The sequence below is a fragment of the Watersipora subatra genome, chromosome 5 (assembly GCF_963576615.1).
Source record: "Watersipora subatra chromosome 5, tzWatSuba1.1, whole genome shotgun sequence".
In the NCBI taxonomy this organism is placed as follows: Eukaryota; Metazoa; Bryozoa; class Gymnolaemata; order Cheilostomatida; family Watersiporidae; genus Watersipora; species Watersipora subatra.
The window spans coordinates 26,977,557-26,997,299 of NC_088712.1; positions in this window are offsets into that span (position 1 = coordinate 26,977,557).

Sequence of the window (19,743 nt, forward strand, 5' to 3'; positions counted from 1 at the left end):
CATGGCTTGTATTTTAGTGCTAAAACTTGCTTAAAAGCTGGCTCGTACCTCAAGTTTCTTGTACGTTAGGGCACTCGTAAGTTGAAGTATTACTGCATATAAGTTTTACATATTTTGAATAAAATATGCAGTCTTAGATGCACAAACTATGGAAAAATTGAGCAGTTTTTAGTGCTAAGTCAATAAGAGTTAATAGATCAGCTGATTCGTTTTGCACATCACCATGACGTTGCGTCATGCTAATTATAGGCCTCACTTGTTTTGATTATTCGCATATCTAGGGTTTACTATATCTATTGTGCGGACAGAGTAATTTTCGTATAGACGATACGTTGTGTAAAGATCAATGGAAGTGTTTTTAGCCGTTGCTCTTTGCCGAATGTCGCGTTACCAGTTTGTAAAACGCTGTAAGGTAAGCAAATTGAACTTTATAACCCTGGAATGGTAATCACGTGTTTTTTACGTTGATAACGATACGTAACCTATGCGCCATATTGGAGAGCTAATTGAATACTAGTTCCGTTTGCAAACAAACCATGAAAAATGACAGAAATTTACGTGTTGAACAGTTATTTTCCATCTGGGTGTCAATGAAAACTCCTCCACGCAACGTTTAGAGCGCCCTGATAGAAGAAAACCTAGTTATAACATATGGAGTGGGATATATCAGATGATAAGTAGATGTAAAATAGATTTTTGTGGACCATGTTATTCACACAAACTGTCGTATTACTGATACATAAACCCAACAAATTATATATTCAGGCAAATAGCAACTGCTCCAGTATATTAAAATCCATATTACACATGCATAAATGCATATGGAAAAACTTACCACATGAAGTATTTTGATGAAAACAACACATAGGTATGCTGCCAAAACGAACTGTTTTCAAGATTTAAGTGATAATAGCTTACGAATGAATGATATGTATAATACAGTATCTGTAAAAGATGGAATGAACTACTGCAACTTTTAAACGGAAATTAAAAACAGTTGTAATAGAGGATATTCAAAATAATGCAAACAAGGAAGTGCAGGAATTAGTGTGATCAGATGATTAAACTTATACATACATGTTACAGAAACTGTGTAAAACGAGATTTGTGTAGAAGTGGATATTGAGCCAAGGTGCATCAGAGTTTCTTAGAACTAAATCAGATTAGGAATAACAACATAACAACAGCTGCAGATTAATATTACAGTGATTACATTGTTACTGGCCTTTAAAAAGTTCTACTTTAGTATTGTATGCCACAAAGATGCACCTTACAGTTTAAGTGTAGGATTTTAGCCTAATGAGGCTGTCGGAGATCATAAAACGACTGATTAAGGTTTTTCATCAATGAGGCGGAATTTGGATATGCCATATGTCGTATCCGTAAGGTGTTTCCCAAAACATAACACATCACTAGATCTTACACTACTGATAAAATACACCACACAATGGAGTGGATCTGGTTTTGTATTAATACAAATGTATTGATCTGCAACTAGCAGGATCCTGAGGACATCATCTGATGGACGCATCAATCCTCCATTGTTTTGTAGCTTGAGTAGAGTATAGAGATGTCGGTACTGGATACGTGACTTAGTGGTAACCAGCGACTGACGGCAAATGTCATGACAGCACTTTAGTTAGCTATTGCACAATGTAGCCAGCTACATAGACTATACTGTTACCTATAACAGAACTTTGACATCTGAATTCATTGTGTTCACAAACTGATCAACTTCTGGAGTAGCCTGTATGGTGAGAATCTCGTTTTGAGAAGTGACATTACCTTTCTTACTAGCATCTAATTTTCCACCACATTTGCTGATAAGTTTGCGAAAGGTAGCCTAAAACTGAGTAACAGTAGGATTATTATTCCAACCACCTAATCAAAAGCATCAATTATAATAATACACATAATAATAATGCACCTAATAATGCACATAATACATTATACAGCCGCCCTTCATCACATCCAGCTTACCCTACTAGACATTCATTACTATCTCTTCCACTCCCGTCTTCTTCGACTATGTGTGGAAATAGGCAGGTCTCCTATCAGATGGCATGGGCTTGGAACCTATTGCCTGGCAGTCTACGCTTGATTGCCAATGCCCACAAATTTAAGTGTCTTTGAAACAACATCTGCTTGGATTACTGGAATAGCATAGGTCTATTGACTTATAGCTGCTTTGTCTGCTGACTTGAGCTCGGCGCCATGAGTAGCTCTGCTATTGCGCATATGAACCCTCATTTTCAACAGATTTATTATATTTTATATGTTGTATATTATATATGTACATGTATATTATATATGTTTATATAAATACATACATACAATTATAACAATCACATAAAACAACAAAAATGAATGTCTTATTCGTTTAAACATAGTACCCTCAATATACAACAATACAACTAATAGAATAAGCGCAAATAAAACAGCTCAAAATGCTACCATATCACAATGTAAAATGAAAATGTGGCAATTTTCACTAGAAGTCATTCACACCCATCTTAGGCATAAAGCTTAAAGATGGACTTGCAACAAAATTCTCCTTACAGTTATTTGGTATCAAAAGATTCACCATGTCCTATTCTGTTGTGTTTCAGGCAGGGTTTTTAAAAATCAGTGATTTGTTTTTAAATCAAAAAAATTGATTTATATTGATGTATTTAAGTCTTTTTGGTTTAAATCGACTTTTTTTGTTCCAAAAATATGTTTTGTGTTCTAAATCGCAAGTTGTTGCTATCAATTTGGAATTTATCATTCGCAGGGATATTATGAAGTTTTATTAGAACAATTAGGAAATGAAAAAAACATTTACACAGTTAACACAAGACAAAAAGGACAGCATAATTTATGCGTTGGGCATTAAATCCCAGAAACGAAAATGAAGAATCACAGAGAACAGATCACACAACTGCTAAGCTGCAGACATTTTCATAAGCACTTGCTGTGGCAGCTGTCACTGATTTGCGTGCGGTTTGAGGTTTCTAATTTTTTTTTAGATATATCTACTTTAAGTTGAACAACCTTGCAACACTGTGCTTGACAATATGGCTTTAATTTCAATCATTGAAAAGCATCATTCAACATTGAAAAACATTATCTTTAAATGACTTCAGTTGAACGTTTTATCATGTTGTCAAATCATGCATCATTGAAATGTTTGTTACAGATAAGTGCTCAAGGATCAGGCTTATTCACTCTTCTGCAGTTGCGATACGATGGTAAATAACGAGAGTTCTCAGTTGCTTTGTTTGGAATTCTAAAAATTGAAATAAAACTGTAGTTGTTAGTTAGCAACAAAAGTAATAGCAGGAGTATTCTTTCTCTTATCTCCTTACTGCTAGCTATATCTAGGTACAACGATAAATAATATTATAGGCATGACAAACATGTCTTTCAAATATAAATATTTAAAAATAGCCTAATGGTTTGCAGTTCAAAAATATTAATATAGAAAAAATTCCAAATTTAAATAATAAAAAACCTTTGTATTGAAGGAAGGACATTTCACACACTATAGCTTATAAATTTATCTAATATCCAACAAAATACAGTCAAACTCATACACTCAGTAGTGACACTGATCGACTCTCACTCACCCAGTGACTAATGTAGTAAAACTAACTAGTAGCAGTACTAACTAGTAGTAGCACAACTAGTAGTAGTCGTAGACTTTAGCAATAGTAATAGAACTAGTAGCATAAGTGACTCACTTATGAAATGTCATGCCCTTTCCTTTGAACGTCCATTATTGCGTTTTTTGCAGTTCATCAAATAGCAATAGCACTGTGCATCTACACACCCATCTATCTCTTACATAACTGGTTAGTAGTAATCACAGTAATCTGTTCCTTCGATTTAGTGGTGAATTCATGATCTTCCATAGCTGTTAAATCTGAAATTAGATTTCGTTCTCATATTGAACACAATGAAATTAACTCAAACGCTACCTGAAAATGGCGTCGGCCGGATTTCCGTACTCGCAAATGACCTTTGCCTTTCCAGGGGTTTTGAGTTCAAAAGGTGAGCAGTACACAGTCCCGTCTCTCATTATATCCAGGTAAACATGTCCGCTACGCAGGAAACGCTTAATAATAAAAACAAGAAAAATAAAAGAGTCAAAAGATTATTTAGTATTTAGTAGTTAGTATATTCCAACGCAACTGATGCATACATAATTCTAGTTGCTGTTGACACAGGGTAGTTTTTACAATATGTTTTCTATGTTTTATCACATGTTTTGCTAGGTTTTAGTGATGTATATACATATGTTTTGTTAACACTTCACTTTTATTTTTGCCTTCACTCTGCCTCTTACTCTTTTTTATACCGGCCAGACGTTTTTTGGTTAGTATGCTGTTAGTTATCATTTTTTGCGAAAACAATACAGGTGTGAAGTCAAATCAAATTATTATAGTTCTGAGCTTTCTCTTTGTTGACAGTGTTTGTCGGAAATAATCGAAGTTATTAACTACTTAGTAAGGATGAGCTCAAGTAGTTGTAATTGTGTATGAGTTTCCAGTTGTAAAATACGTAGTAGTAAGAATACATCGAATAATCACAATCCTATATTTTTTGTTTCTCATGCTTTTCATTTATTGGTATAACGCATTTATGCTTTTAGCTAAATGTGAATATTAAACTCATTTCATTTTAGGTGATGAATTGATGCGTTTTGCATTTTTCTGTTTGGATCTTTTTGCTGTCGCTGATCAGCTCCACCCTGTAGAAGGTATTGAGAATCATGACATAAGGCAGCAAATAATGAAATTGTGAGTTAACTACATGTCATGTCATTACTTTTATCCGTTTTAGCGCCAAATCAGCAATTATCTTGTTTCCTTTTGATTGATTTTTTTTGTTTCAGTTTTTTGGCAACTGTGCAAATAATTTAGTTTTCTTAGCAAATTAAGTTTAGGTGTTGCGTGAATTTTTAGTGTGAGTTGTTGCGTGAACTTCAGCAGTTTACTAATTATTCAAGAAGTATGTCAAGAGTGATCAGTATGCTTTAATGTTTTTTCTTTGTTTATATTTCATATGAACAGCTATGTTCATGAGGTACTTAAACATAGGTTGAACACAATAGATAAAAAGGTTATGAGAAAAAAAGAACTACAAATTCATTAATCCAAGCTTCATGATTTTAATCACAACAGCCTCCAAGATACCTCAAATTTATAGAGGTTCCACAAAGCAAGACTACTATGAGCAGGGTAAGTTGCTACATTTTTGCTCAGGAAAAACGTGCTACACGTTAAGGATAAAAATCAGTCTTGTTTCATTTGAACGAATCAGACTTCAAAAAGTAGCAGATTCCCTGAAGAACTATCTAAAATGGTGCATAAACATTTTAAATCAGGCCTAATTGCTAAAAGATTTCATGTATCTGTATGTATGTGGAAATATATTTTTTCCGTTAAATAAACAGTTGTTTATGTAAAACATTGTCATCATTGTTAATCCTATTCTTCATTATTTGAAAGCAAAACTCAAAAAATACAACCAGCCCTCTATCAGTTTTTCAATAGAATTGAATTGAGATATTATTTGGTTCAAAAAAAGTCTTTTAGCTCATCACAATTGTGTCAGTTTCTTCTTTACCGCCACAGACCGACATGTTAATTTAGACAAGATGAATTCACAAGGTATTGCTGACTCATTAGTTGCGAAAACAACACATTTTGTAAGCTGTTATGTTGGTCTGCATCACTACCTTTTCTACATCACTAACCTGGTGCACTTATCTGCTCAACAACTTGCTAACTTTTTCATTGCTTTCTCTCCAGTTTTTACAATGGGAGTTGTCATACTACCATATATATGTTTGTACCAAAGCTTATCAAACCATGTTTACTTAAGCTGTCATTTGCTGTAAGATACAGTAATTGCTGCTCTAGCGGTTGCCTCTGGTTATTTACAACGTTTACTTCTTTATAAGCTGTCCTCTGGCATGGCATGTTGAAACTCTAAACTGTGACATGCTCTGTTGTCCTACATCCCTTCCTCTGTGACAGCTGATCAACAGATACAGTCCTCTGGTGATGATGTCACAGTAATTGGTGTCGACGTGTTTGTCATTGATTATGCATACAAATATGGATACGCGAAATTCTATGGGTTAACGGCTCTGCATAAACTTGTGAAATAAATCCTTTCGGTCCGAGCTTGGTTGTTGATCTGTTAATAAAATTGTATGTTTGACTATGAGAAACGTGTCAAAGGTGAAAGATCACGATACTTTTGGTTGATCAGTAATGAAAGTCACAAGGTATGCCAAAGTTGATGCAGTTGTGAAGTGTGTAATGATTTATATGAATCGTGTAGTTGGAATTTCTTTCAGACTTGTAACATAGTCCCTCTGTTAAATTGATTATTTGTTCTGTGAGCCGTAATTCGGGATAATAATTTATTTGCACTTCTCTGCTCTATTTTTAATTGTTGTGGTTTCAAATTTATTCTTTTTCTACCACTTACCTTATTAGACAATCAAACAAATGCTCAACTAATTGTATTTCTGTTTATCAAAATCTTGATTCAGGTACTTGCTGCTATGATTGCAATCTCTACAATTATTATTTATTGTTTATTATAATATATTGATTACAAGATTGCATTGAGTGTATTTATTGTGGTGTGTAGATTTTTGACAATATTTGCTATCGTTACCATAATATATTGAGGATCTATTGCAATCTTTGATGAAGTCTTTTTTCCATTTTCTACAATGCCATGCTGGGTAGTTCAGAAATATTACCTTGTACAATTTTTGAACTCACATCCTCTAGCTTGGTTATTCAACACCTTACCACCTGTAACAACTGACTGCCTTGTCATGTTATGAAATATTTTTCCTTTAATTATTACACCTGAGGATATATCATGGCACACCAGACAGCCAGGGTGTTAGTCTTTACCATTATAACAACAGGGTTCGTCTTTTTGAAGTCTCAGTAGAAGTTTTGCAAAAAATTCCACGGCTTGAGATTCAAACTCCTCACCTTCAGCTTGATAAACCAGATTGCTTACACATGTGTTAGTCCACTATTACCCGGCATATTTTAATTACTCTACATGAAGTTTTTACACTAGACAATCTTTCACTGAGCACTAGACTGCCAGAGTATAGCTATTGGAGTAAACTTTTTTTTGGCTGCTTTCACTAAAGATATACACAGACAAGCTTTGCAAGCATCACTAGTAAGAGGCTGATGAGCTTGGCTGGTGTCACTAAACAGATACACATCCAGTTTTCACAAGTGTTACTTCGCAAATAATTTGACACACTACATGAATGTGGGTCCCACCAGCAAATATAGATAACTTTGATGTATGTTTATGTACATTGATTGTTGGTTGTTTGCTGGTTAGTTGTTTGCTTGCTAGTTGTTTGCTTGTAAGTTGTTTGCTTGTTAGTTGTTTGCTTGTTAGCTGTTTGCTGGTTAGTTGTTTGCTGGCTAGTTGTTTGCTTGTAAGTTGTTTGCTTGTTAGTTGTTTTCTTGTTAGTTGTTTGCTTGTAAGTTGTTTGCTTGTTAGTTGTTTGCTGGCTAGTTGTTAGCTTGTAAGTTGTTTGCGTTCTAGTTGTTTGCATGTTAGCTATTTGCTGGTTATTTGTGTGCTTGTTACTCGTTTGCATATTAGTTGTTTGCTGGTTAGTTGTACGCTTATTAGTTATTTGCTTGTAAGTTATTTGCTTATTAGTTGTTTTCTTGTTAGTTGTATGCTTATTAGTTGTTTGCTGGTTAGTTGTTTGCTTGTAAGTTATTTGCTTGTCAGTAGTTTGCTTGTTAGTTGTTTGCTGGTTAGTTGGATGCTTCTTGGTTGTTTGCTTGTTAGTTGTTTGCTTGTAAGTTATTTGCTTATTAGTTGTCTGCTTGCTGGTTGTTTGCTTATTAGTTGTTTGCTTGTTAGTTGTTTGTTTGTTAGTTGTTTGCTTGTTAGTTGTTTGCTTGTTTTCCTTTGAATGATGCAACTAATGAAGTTTTTCGCTCTAACTTTGTGACAATAAAAAATCGCCAAATATCCTGTTTCCCAGATGCACCAGATGACCTACCCGCTGCTTCAGATCTTGTCTTACCAATATATCCATGGGTAGAAGTTATCCTAGTCAGACTATGACAGTTTTCATTCAGCTAGTGAGAATTAGGAGGGGACGGACTCTGACTTTCCTAGCTCCCCTACATCGCTCAGAGAAAAAATAGAAAGCCACGTGAAAGCTTAGGAAGTTGTGACGTCCATGCTGTAAGATATCTACTCAAACTCAGAGACAAATCTGTGATTTAGGAGGGGTTGATGAAGTGTAAAATTTAAATAAATTAGAAAATGAGCGCTGTGGAGACTGCAACAGCAAACATTCGAATAACTTACTCTTGTATTCAACACAACAAACATTACAAAATGAAGCCTTCTTAAAACACCCAAGTAGCCTTAACTATACATATTACACGTCGTTTACATATATTCATAGACTTGCCTTTGTCCTCAACATTTACATGTATGTTATTATTCCTAGATAGACTATTCCTAGACTCGCGCAGAATATAGCCTTGTAAAATGTTTCAATCACATATCATACTAATAGTAACATCATTCGTTCCTATTTGTTATAGTGTTCATCAAATATTACCACTTTTTATTGATAGCAACATTTCATACACCCATCTACTGTCATTCATGTAAGGAATGGGTAATTTGACTCTAATTAACCTGCGAATCACATCCAGACTCAATTGCTAAACTCTGTGCTAGTTGATTATAATGTTTAAAACTTAACATAATTATTTCTCGCCGCTGCTTAAAACATTCATGTTATCCTTAGATAGTTGGAACTGGACAATATGTATTTAGGAGCTAAATTATTAATTATGCATATTGATTAATTGTAAGTAGTATGTGACCATTTCTGAGTAGTTTATTAAAATGAACTTGATTAATTTTATTTGTAGCTTTCATGAGTCGTTTTCAAATGCTGATGATAAAAGAGCTTCAAACAAACAACTTCATATTTTAAGTATATTAAAGATCCTGGTACATATTGAAATGGCTGGTGGAGCAACCCAGATAGCCTGTTCAGTAACTTAATACTATTTTCAATGTTTGTTTCTTTATATTTAAAAAATTTAAAGCAGTTCAATGGTTATCCTGAAGATAATGTAAAAACTGAGCCAAAACTTATATTTTGGCCTTAACGCAACCTAGATCAGTCAACATTCCTTGAAATCGTTGAGACTACAACTTAAATTCTAAACTGCTGCTGCGTAAAGCCTGGTTTCCATATTGGGTGCGAGACCTGGTGGTATTCGTTCGCAGCAAGACACTTAAACACTTGCACAGGAAACACGCTACACTCAGCAGCTTCTCTTCGCATAAAACTACAATGCTATTAAAACAGTTTTATTAACAATGCAAGTATTTATTTGTTAAAATATTTAGCATTATTTTAGAAAGGTTCTTTTAAAAGTTGATCTTAACTTGTACAGTGGATTTTGGGAAAGTAATGCTCGTGACTTTTCATAAAAGTTGCACAGGGCTGCTAGTTAAACTTTTATATTGACCTGCTTCATAAATTACCTGCTCATAGTCTTACATTGCTCCGCTGACAGCCTTGCAGAACTGTTAACAAGTGCTTTCTGCATACACGGGAACCAAGCTAGAGTACAGATGCTAGAACCAGTGCCAGCATGCACTGTTCTATACATCGACAGAGATGGAGTGGTGAGGTAGCACTCAATAAGTCATGTTGCCATTGCTTGTGGACCAGAGTGGAAAATCTATTTTTGGAATTGTTGAAATTTCAAGTGTGACACAACATTAAAACGGCAAGATATAACATACTTGATTAAAAGACTCTTAAATAGTTTTTAAAACTTGCATATACACATTTTACTTTACTAAAAACTAGAACATTTTCATATAAATGATTCACACAAAAAAATAAAATAGTCTGTATGTCAAGGGAGACCAATCCTAATAATTCAGACACTATCATTTTTATTGCTTTGCAATTATTATACTAGTAATTGTATGGGCAATAAATTAACTGGTTTCATTGTTTATTTAATAAAACTATGTTTCTGGATTTCTTTGTAAGAATAGATAAAACTAAAGGTGCAATGACAACAATAGCTCATAGCAAAGCTCTCTTTTCCATATCAAGCCAAATTCGAACCATGACAATGCATGCAACTAGTTTTATTGTTGATCTGGCAGATTGCCAGCATAGGCTCTTTTTAAGGGTCATTATAGAAAGTTATTTTATTAAAATAGCAACATGGCTTAGAAAGGATACAGTCAATACCTTGCATCCCAATACATTGATTTGTTATTCATATATAAAATATTTCAAAAGCAAAATGTAAGGAAGGCCTAAGACCCAAACTAACATGATATGTAAATTATAGTTTTATTTTCTACTGTTTGTCTTTTCTATCACTTTGCATCTCCTCGAGGTGCTGCAAAACATGATACTTCTCGGTAGTAGATAGCGGCTCAGAAGAGAATGCTGTATCTTCACAAATGTTGGCTGTGTTGCGAGGGAACGAGACGAGTGACAGAAGTGGACGGTTCAGAAGGACACGGCCGCGCTTAAGACCATGAAGCTTTCATGTCAACTCTGTTACGGGTTGTCTTTTCATAGTAATTATGTCTTGTGTTACTCACAGTCTCAAATAGAGACTCAGCTGCTAGTCATTTGTAATAATGTCTCTCCACATCTCTTTACACAACGACCTTTATTCTCGTGACATTGACTGTAGTCTCTGGTATTATTAGTTTATATTGTAGAAGTTGACTTCCTCGCTGTTACATTTACGTATGAATAGGAGGAGCTTAACAATTCCAATGAGTACACATCTCGGACTATAATAACATGGGCCATCTGAGAGACTAGTTTCCCTACAATATATAATAATACATACACAGTGAGACTTCAACGTCTAACTATTAGCTCTACATGGACACTGCTGTCAGACAGCTTTTCTTGAAAGAAATATAAAATAAACATAGAAGCATCGCCAAAGCTGATACAAAATTTTATGAAAAATTTCAAAGTTGTATAAGCTTGACTCTCTCATAAACCAATAATAATCACTGTACCGTGAAATGACCCAAGGGCAGGGCATGGGTCCTCCCCTAGAATGGTATCAGCATCTCTATATTTATCTCAGGTGTGATGAGAGTTAGGAATGTTTTTTTATAACACACACTACAGTCAGAAGTGCGATCAGAAGTACTTGATTAGGAAAAACAGAGTACAGGATTTCTACAGTAAAATAAAATACATCACTGCTATCTTACATAATGATAAGGTACTGATACATACTTTCTTGTTGTTAATATAACTCACTGCTTTAGTAGTTTTTGTCTTATTTTTCATTAAAAATTATGACAAATTTTGTAAAAATTCAGTTTTTTGTTATGAGCCTTTCAATAATTTGTTAACACAGTTTTATTCAAATTTGTCTACAATGGGAACTCAGACTACCTTTTGCGAGAGCTCAATCTATCAACCATTTTTGGTAGTCATATTTAAACTGTACAAATGTAGCCATGATGAGATGTAGCCATGATATGGATGCTCCCAGCTGGTGATGAGTTTCCCTTCCATGCTGTAGACACAAACTGGAAAAAGACGGGTATAATGCAGTTTGAAAAGCCTGTTGTTGTAGCAAGTATCAGACTCTGCTAGACCAGAGATAGAGATGAACTTGTGGGTGACATTATTACCAATGTCTAAACTGCTGACTGTGTTATTCCACAGACCAATACAAGTGCTACCTTTATAGTGACAGATGGAGAGGGGACAGGATGGCAGTTGTATGCTGGACAGTCTGGTGTGGGACAGCTTGTAATGACATTTCCACATATTTTGCACCTACAGCACAGGAAAGTAAGACACGGTGAATCTTTTGATACTAAATAACTGTAATGAAAACTTTGCCACAGGTGAAAATTTAAGTAGGAACCATAATTTTAACACTTCAGAACATTTAAACTGTTTTCTAATTTCTCACAACTACTATATTTATGTTCCTCATTGTATAGGTACTCGTAAACTCGTATAGTAAATTAAATTTATACAATACAAAGATCCATGAAGGCCGGTTCACACTATATTGCAGAAGGTTGTAGTTGTTCACTCAACGATTGTTCATCTATAATGTGCATCATAGACCGATGCCATTACCAGGGATATGTCGAGAACCATTGCAGTGGTCAACCTTTCTAGAAATTTTTCTGAGCATCCATGGCAGTCTGCAACATGTGCAGCACCTAGCCAACAGTGATTGAATGTCATGGATTGTGTAATCTATAATTTTAGTGTAGTTGCTGCAGGACTAGTATTTTACCACTTCAGGCACCGCATTGTGTAATGTGAACATCATGTCAGAGTATATTCATGTTGGTGTAGATACTGAAGTGATAGAGAAAGTGTGAATAATGTTACAACAAAAGATCACAATATGGTGTGGGATTAACACTGACATGCTGTAGGACAGTGTGAACTAACCTTTAGATAACAAGGAAAGCTAAACAGTAAAGCGTGACTGCGTTAAAAATTGACGACGCTAAGTCAATGACTGGTATTGTTTTACCAATCAGGATCATCATCGAAAAGTCATAGATAGTTATCACTACTATATTGTCTGTTGGTAAGGCACAGATAGAAACTTTCTTGTTAGTATTGTAAAGCCTGGTTTTTATATCGATTGCGAGACTACGGCAGAAACATTGTGCAGCAAAATGATGCCACGCTCTGGGGCCTATGTTCGCATAAAGCAGAATCACTAATAACAGCATAAAATGTTTGCTTGTCATGCCATTTTGATAACGCTAACCTCCACCTGTACAGTGCATTTTGGGAGAGTTTTGCCTGCAGCTCTTCGCGAAATTTGATCATTGCTAAAATCTTGTGTTACCATCGGCAACTACCGGCAATACCAGGTGCATAAGTTTCAATTTCACTGCTAATAGCCTGTGATGCTGTCGTCGGTGCTTTGCGACATATATGAGAACCAGGCTTTAGGGACTGTGTGACACCATTTGTTAGGTTGCTTGTCATTAATGCATAAACTGCAGCAGCATTTTGGTTGGTAGTTTCCAATGCTATACATTCACAGATTCAAACTTAAACATGGGGTCATAGTTTCTCTTCTCAATGCCATGTGTTACAAAACGTGCTCGCTGATTGGGTACCTGTTTACTGTACTGTAAACTGCTGAAAAGGTACCACATTTTATGCAGATGTAAGAACAAACAATGTCTGCTCTTTTGTCAGTTGATGCACAAGTGAAACGAACAATGAACTTGGACAATGACGATTGTGACTGGGTTAAACTAAATGATTGTGAAAATGGGGGATTCAGTTTATATATGCTGTATTCCTGTAACTCAAAAATAACCTCCAAAGTCTGGTGTAAGGCTTATACATGGCGGCAGCAATTGCATAGGAAATTATGCTGCAAAAGAAAAATTTACCTCAAAGATTTACACAATGATCTACAAAATGAATTATTCTGATAGACTTTTAAATGATCTTTTTACTTTTTACCATAATGACATCTGTATATATTTACTTAGGGAAATATGTTTGTTCATAAAAACCCTGTTGGTGTCAAGGAAACCCTTTTGTGTTCATCAATCAAAAGCTAATAATGAATGCAACTATAGCATGCATTTTAAATTAATGAAGTACAATTGAGGTGGTAAAAGTTACTATTTAATCTAATTACAGACATACCAGTTCTTTCTACACTGACTTTGACAAAGATAATCATAGAAACAACACATCCACAATGCATCACCAACACATTGCAAACACGTTGTTGATGCGAACAATTCAATTTGATGGCATATGCGTAGCCACTCTTTGAATGATACCACCACATAATGTTACTTAATAACAGCAAATATCTAGAGTAAACAGAGAATTTAACTGAAAAATTGGATTAAGGGATGGCTGTATAAACCCATGATATACCATTAACACACTAGTAGCCATGCTAAAAAACATGGCCTAAAGCAGTACCCTGAATCATTTAACTTGTTGACACAGTTTTTCAACCCTATGTAGAACCACTATTTTTGAATAACACCTGAGCTACTTGTACATACTGTACTTGTAGTACTGTACAGCTGACCCTCGTCATACAATTTTGATTCTTTCCAGTTTTGACATCATAAGGAGAAAATATCGTATAGAGAAGTAAAAAGCGTCTAGTAATTATCCAATCCAAACACATCCTGGTAAAAGTCGTCAAAATTTTATATATCTACATATTACCATTTGGTAACAAAATAGTATGTTAACCTTAGTAACTATACTTACCAACAGTCAGTTTTGTGTATTTAGTTGATATGATCTGGAAATGAAATGTAACATTACTATGCACTGTAGCAGCAATACGTTTCATTGGGAATTTTAAACTTTGAAACAGACGTATAACATAAATGTTGAATTTAACATGAAAAGGTTAAGCTCACAAAACTTTCATATTAAAAACTAAGTTTCAGTAATAACCTCACAAAACTTTAACTTTTTCTTTCTCTAAATTGTTATCACCTATTTGTTTCAAGGTTTCATTTTTACTATAACTAATAAAGAACAACCTTGAGCTGAGAGATATTGAGCATCATAATTCTTTCAGGCGTTGTGAGAGGGATTTCAGCAAGTATCATTTTATCATTTTTGTTATTACTGGGTATTCAGTACACATACTGCCAAGTTTTGTTGCTGTAATGGAAATCAGTCATTGTGTTCAGGTTGCAGGGTTACACGGTTTAATTCTGTAAGTCATTTTGAAAATATTAGACACCAAAAATGCACCATCTCTTGAACTGAATGTTTTTTCGATTGTATTCTAAAAATATCCCTGCAAGGCAGATTACCTCGCGCATCAAAAAATCACAAGTACTGATAATTTCAGATCAAATATGTTATGATTTTGTGTAATTTCGTCAGCAAGGACAAGAAAGACAAAAAATTGCTGGTATCATTTAGATATTTGGTTGAGTGAAACGGCAAGCAATTTGGTTACTGTTGAGGAAAGTCTTTAATATTAGTTATCTCATGGCAGCAAGGAAGTAATAGCAAAGGAAATCACAATCTTCTGACATCTAGTTACCTTCAATCAAATTTTTAGCCTTACAATCATTTAACTTCGAGCGAAACCCTAACATGCTGAGTCTACATGTCATCTGCTAAATAAATGCTGTCAGCATCATCAGCAGACATACGTTATAGGCAGCCCTTTATGAGTGATGAAAACATATGTATTATAGTTTTTCATACTCTCCTGCTTTAACTGAAGCTGGTCTGTGAGTTTGAGTTTTGGTACTTTTCTTTTAGCCGCTCTATCCAACTCTGCGTTCAACTCTTTGAATCCTCTCACAATTGCAGCCTAAACATCGTGTGATCTTAACAGAACAACTCAGAGTAATTGACAACTAAATCTGATGTTGCGTTAGTAACTACGGGTATAGTTATTGTATATAGTCATGTCACTAAATACGAGTGCCTCAACATATGAGAAAATGGAGATGCGATCAGCGCTTCAAACAGGTTTCTTGTTGGAGATACGAATAATCTTGATATACAACAAAACAACCCATTTCTTAAAGCCTCTCTATGGCTAAATATGCAAGAAACCAGTTTCTAAAACAACATCATCGGGGGTTTCTTCTCGCATCATTTAAAAAAAAATTTAGGAGGTTATTTTACAGGTTTTTAAAGGTTATTTTAAGTTTAATGAATGCCAAAAGTTTATTTGTATAAATAATTCAACGAATTAGGGTGTATGAAAATGTCAACAAAAGCGCATTGTGTTCAACCATGTCACATTTTGGCAGTTTGGGAGAGGGTTTCCAACCTAAGGCATTTTAATGAAGGCTGCAAATACCTGTTTGCTTTTTGGCTTTTAGGAGTTTAAGACGATACAATATACATTATACCAACACTAGTACACAATGGCTTACCAAAGCATATAGACTACACAAGCACTACTACACACCGGCAAACCAAAGTATATACAATACACAAACACTAGTACACACAAGTATGTAAAAATAGATTCATTACACAAATACTAGAACATAGTGGTATACCAAAATATATACACTAAACAAGCATTTACTACACACAAAGGTATACCAAAATAAATTCTACATCAGGGCTAATCTAAACAGGTATACCAAAATATATACACTACACAAGTATGAATGCCTACAGGCATACAAAACCACATACCAAAACACATACAGTACACGAGCACTACTACAGCCGTGTATACCAAGCTGTATATTATACTACACACACTAGGTTACGCAGATATCTCAAGTTATATACACCACCCACGCACTAACACACACTGGTATACAAAATTATATACACTACATTAGCACAAAACTGTATACCAAACTATATATACCACAAAAAGATTAGCGAGTATATGTATACTAAAATATATACACCACACAAGCCTTAGTACATGGTTATACTAAAAATATACACTATATAAGCACCAGTACTCACAGTTATACCACAGTTCATAAAATACACAACCACTAGTTCACACAAGCATACCAACAGTATATATAATACAAATGAATCAGTACACCTAGGTATACCAAAACATATACACTGCACAAGCAGCAGTACACACAGCTCTAACAAATTGTATACACTGCACAAGTATACGAATGCCTACAGCTATTCCAAATAGTATACAGTATACAAGCATTAGAACATATGTGTACATTAAAGTTTATACACTTTACAAACACTACTACAAACAATTTCACCAAAAATGTTTCCATTACACAAGCACAACTACAAAATGGCTTACCAAAATACATATACAAAACAAGCACTGGTACATAAAGTATTACTAAAATATATACACTGGGCACTACTATGTTACATAAAAAGGAAATTGGTTATGTAGTTGGCCAATATTACTGAACCCTACCTTACGAGACATACAAGAAAACATTGATATGATTATTTGATTTGTTGCAGACATTCGTTGCTTTTATGGCCCGAATATACATAGCTTTTTTATGCAACTTATTACTGATGCCTAAATACTTTTTCTACAGTTTTAACAAGTCACACCTACATTACCTTTACAAAGCTTATATATTTGCTGGTGGCATCCATATAGCTTGTTAAGACATTTGCCTAGTAGCACCTTCAAATGCTGTATGTGTGCATCACTAGTGACACCTGCAAAGCTTGTTTGTATGTCTGACTAGCTAGAGCAACCAAAACACAGTTTCCTCACAATTCTGTTTCGCGAAAGATTGTCAGGCGTAAGGATTACATATGAAATTACTGAAATACCGGCAATTAATTGACTGGTGCAAGGGTTGGTGAGTTAGTCTAAAAAGCTGAAAGTCAGGAGGTTCAATTGCACAATAGAAGTTGCCTAATATACTGAATGTGCGATCTTTTTTCCAATCTTTAATCTTTTTGGCTCTTAGTAAAATGAAGACTGCAAAAAATGTACATCAAAATATAGAAACAATCAATATATAGTTATAAAAACTGAAGAATAATTGTACAGAGAGCAATCATAGCAGCAAGCGCCAGTAACGATGTGTTAATTACCAGAAACACAATGAGTTGAGCAGTTGATTGATTTTCTAATAAGTGGTGGAAGGCGAATGAAAAATTGAATCTAATCCATAAAAGCAATTGAAAGTAAAACAGAAAAAGGCAAATGGAACATTATGCTCAGAATTTTATTTGCTTCCCAAAGTCAAACCTAGTTTTATAAATTGGTCAATATTCAGACAGTGACAGAGATGATTCACATCGCATGTTCTTGCACAGCTAAAATTCAAAGAAACTCACATAGCCATATTTGTTTGCATAATCATTGACAAGTGCTCTTTCACCAATTACTGTGACTTCATCATCAGATGAATGTTTCTGTTGATCAGCTGTAGCAGTAGTAGTGATGCAGGCCAACAGAACATGTCAGAGTACAAAGTTCAGCTTGCTCTGCTGAACTGCCTATGGAGATGCTAACATTGTGCATAACAAAAGACAACTAATACTGCAGCAACTTCCGTAAGTCAAGACATGTAAGAGCTGATGTAAACACATATTGATAAGCTTCTGTATAGAAATATTTAGAGTAGTATGATAACTCTCATGAATTAAATAATCTGGAGAGAAAGTACTGACTATTTTAAGTAACATGTGGTTGAAATAAGCGCACCTAACCGATAGCCGGTTATGAATAGATGAAATGTTTTTGGCGTGATTACCACATCGGCATTAATCAGAACTAAGCCGTCAGAGCACCATGTCTGAGTAAACATGCTAGTATGTTATGATCAAAAAGAAACCAAAATAGACGTGACAAATTAAAATGAGCTACTTCCAAACAAACAGTCTAGATTCGAGTTTATTTATTACAAGCAAAATATGAATTTATTTGAGACACCTTCCAACATATGACCGATTTTCACAATGATGACAGAATTTTACAATGATAACAGGATTTCACAATGATGACCAATTTTCACAACGATGACAGGGTTTCACTGCACTGACAGGGTTTTGAAGTAATAAAAGGGTTTCAAAACGATGGCAGGTTTTTGCACCAATGGCAGGAATTCACAATGACGCTAGGTTTTTACAGAGATAACAAGGTTTCACAACGATGACAGAGTTTCGCAACGCTGACAGGGTTTGCAACGATGACAAGATTTCACAATGATGACAGTTTTTTACAACAATGAAAGGGTTTTACAGTGATCACATGACTTCACAACCATAACAGGGATTTCACACAAAAATCTACATAGACATGAGCAAAAACAAATATATTACGACTTCTAACAGATATAAAATAGCTTTTAGCAGACATGGAAAATTTTTATGAAACCTTTGAAAAAATTGTTCAAGTGATTAGAGCAGTCTAAACTTCAAGTTGGTTTGAATTTGACTAATTTTGTGAGCTTGACTAATTTTCCTTAATATCCTGTGCATTTTTTTTGTGATCAAAAATATAGCAAAGTATTATGTTCATAGTTGCATCGCAGAGCCTTCACAAAATCAAGACTATTCAGAAAGTTGTAATTATCAAAGTCATGGAGCTTGCCATCATGAATCTCTAGTTTTTCCTGTCATATCTTTTTTTATCCTTAGTGTTGATTTGGTGTTGAAGTTTTCTCATAACAAGGCCGAATAACAAAATACAAAGTGCGGAAAATTGTGATTAAAAATACTTCAGCCTAATGATCAATCTTGACATTTATATTTCATAATTTGGTAGTTACCCAAGAATTATTAAGGATGAACTGCCAGCGAAAGTTGAATGTTTAGGATGTGGAATTCATGCAAAATGTAAATTCACCTGATCTTAACATTAGAACTAACTATTAACAGATTTTATGAATTAAAACACAGAGACACCAATCTTCAAGGAAAAGCAAATTTGGAAATAAAACAGACAAAAGTAATGAAATGATACATAATTAACTCACTCTTTTGTGATCTGTTGCCTTATGTCATGATTCTCCACATCTTCGACTGGATTGAACTGATCAGCAACAACAAAAAGAAGCCATACTGAGAAAAACAGAACACACTAAATCATCCCGTTAGAAACAAAACAAAGACTATGTAGTTTAGCCTACAACATAGCTCAAAGCATAAACGTGTTACAGTAATGAATGTAAAATCTGAATACAAACAAAGCAAGAAATATAGAATTGTAGCAATTCGGA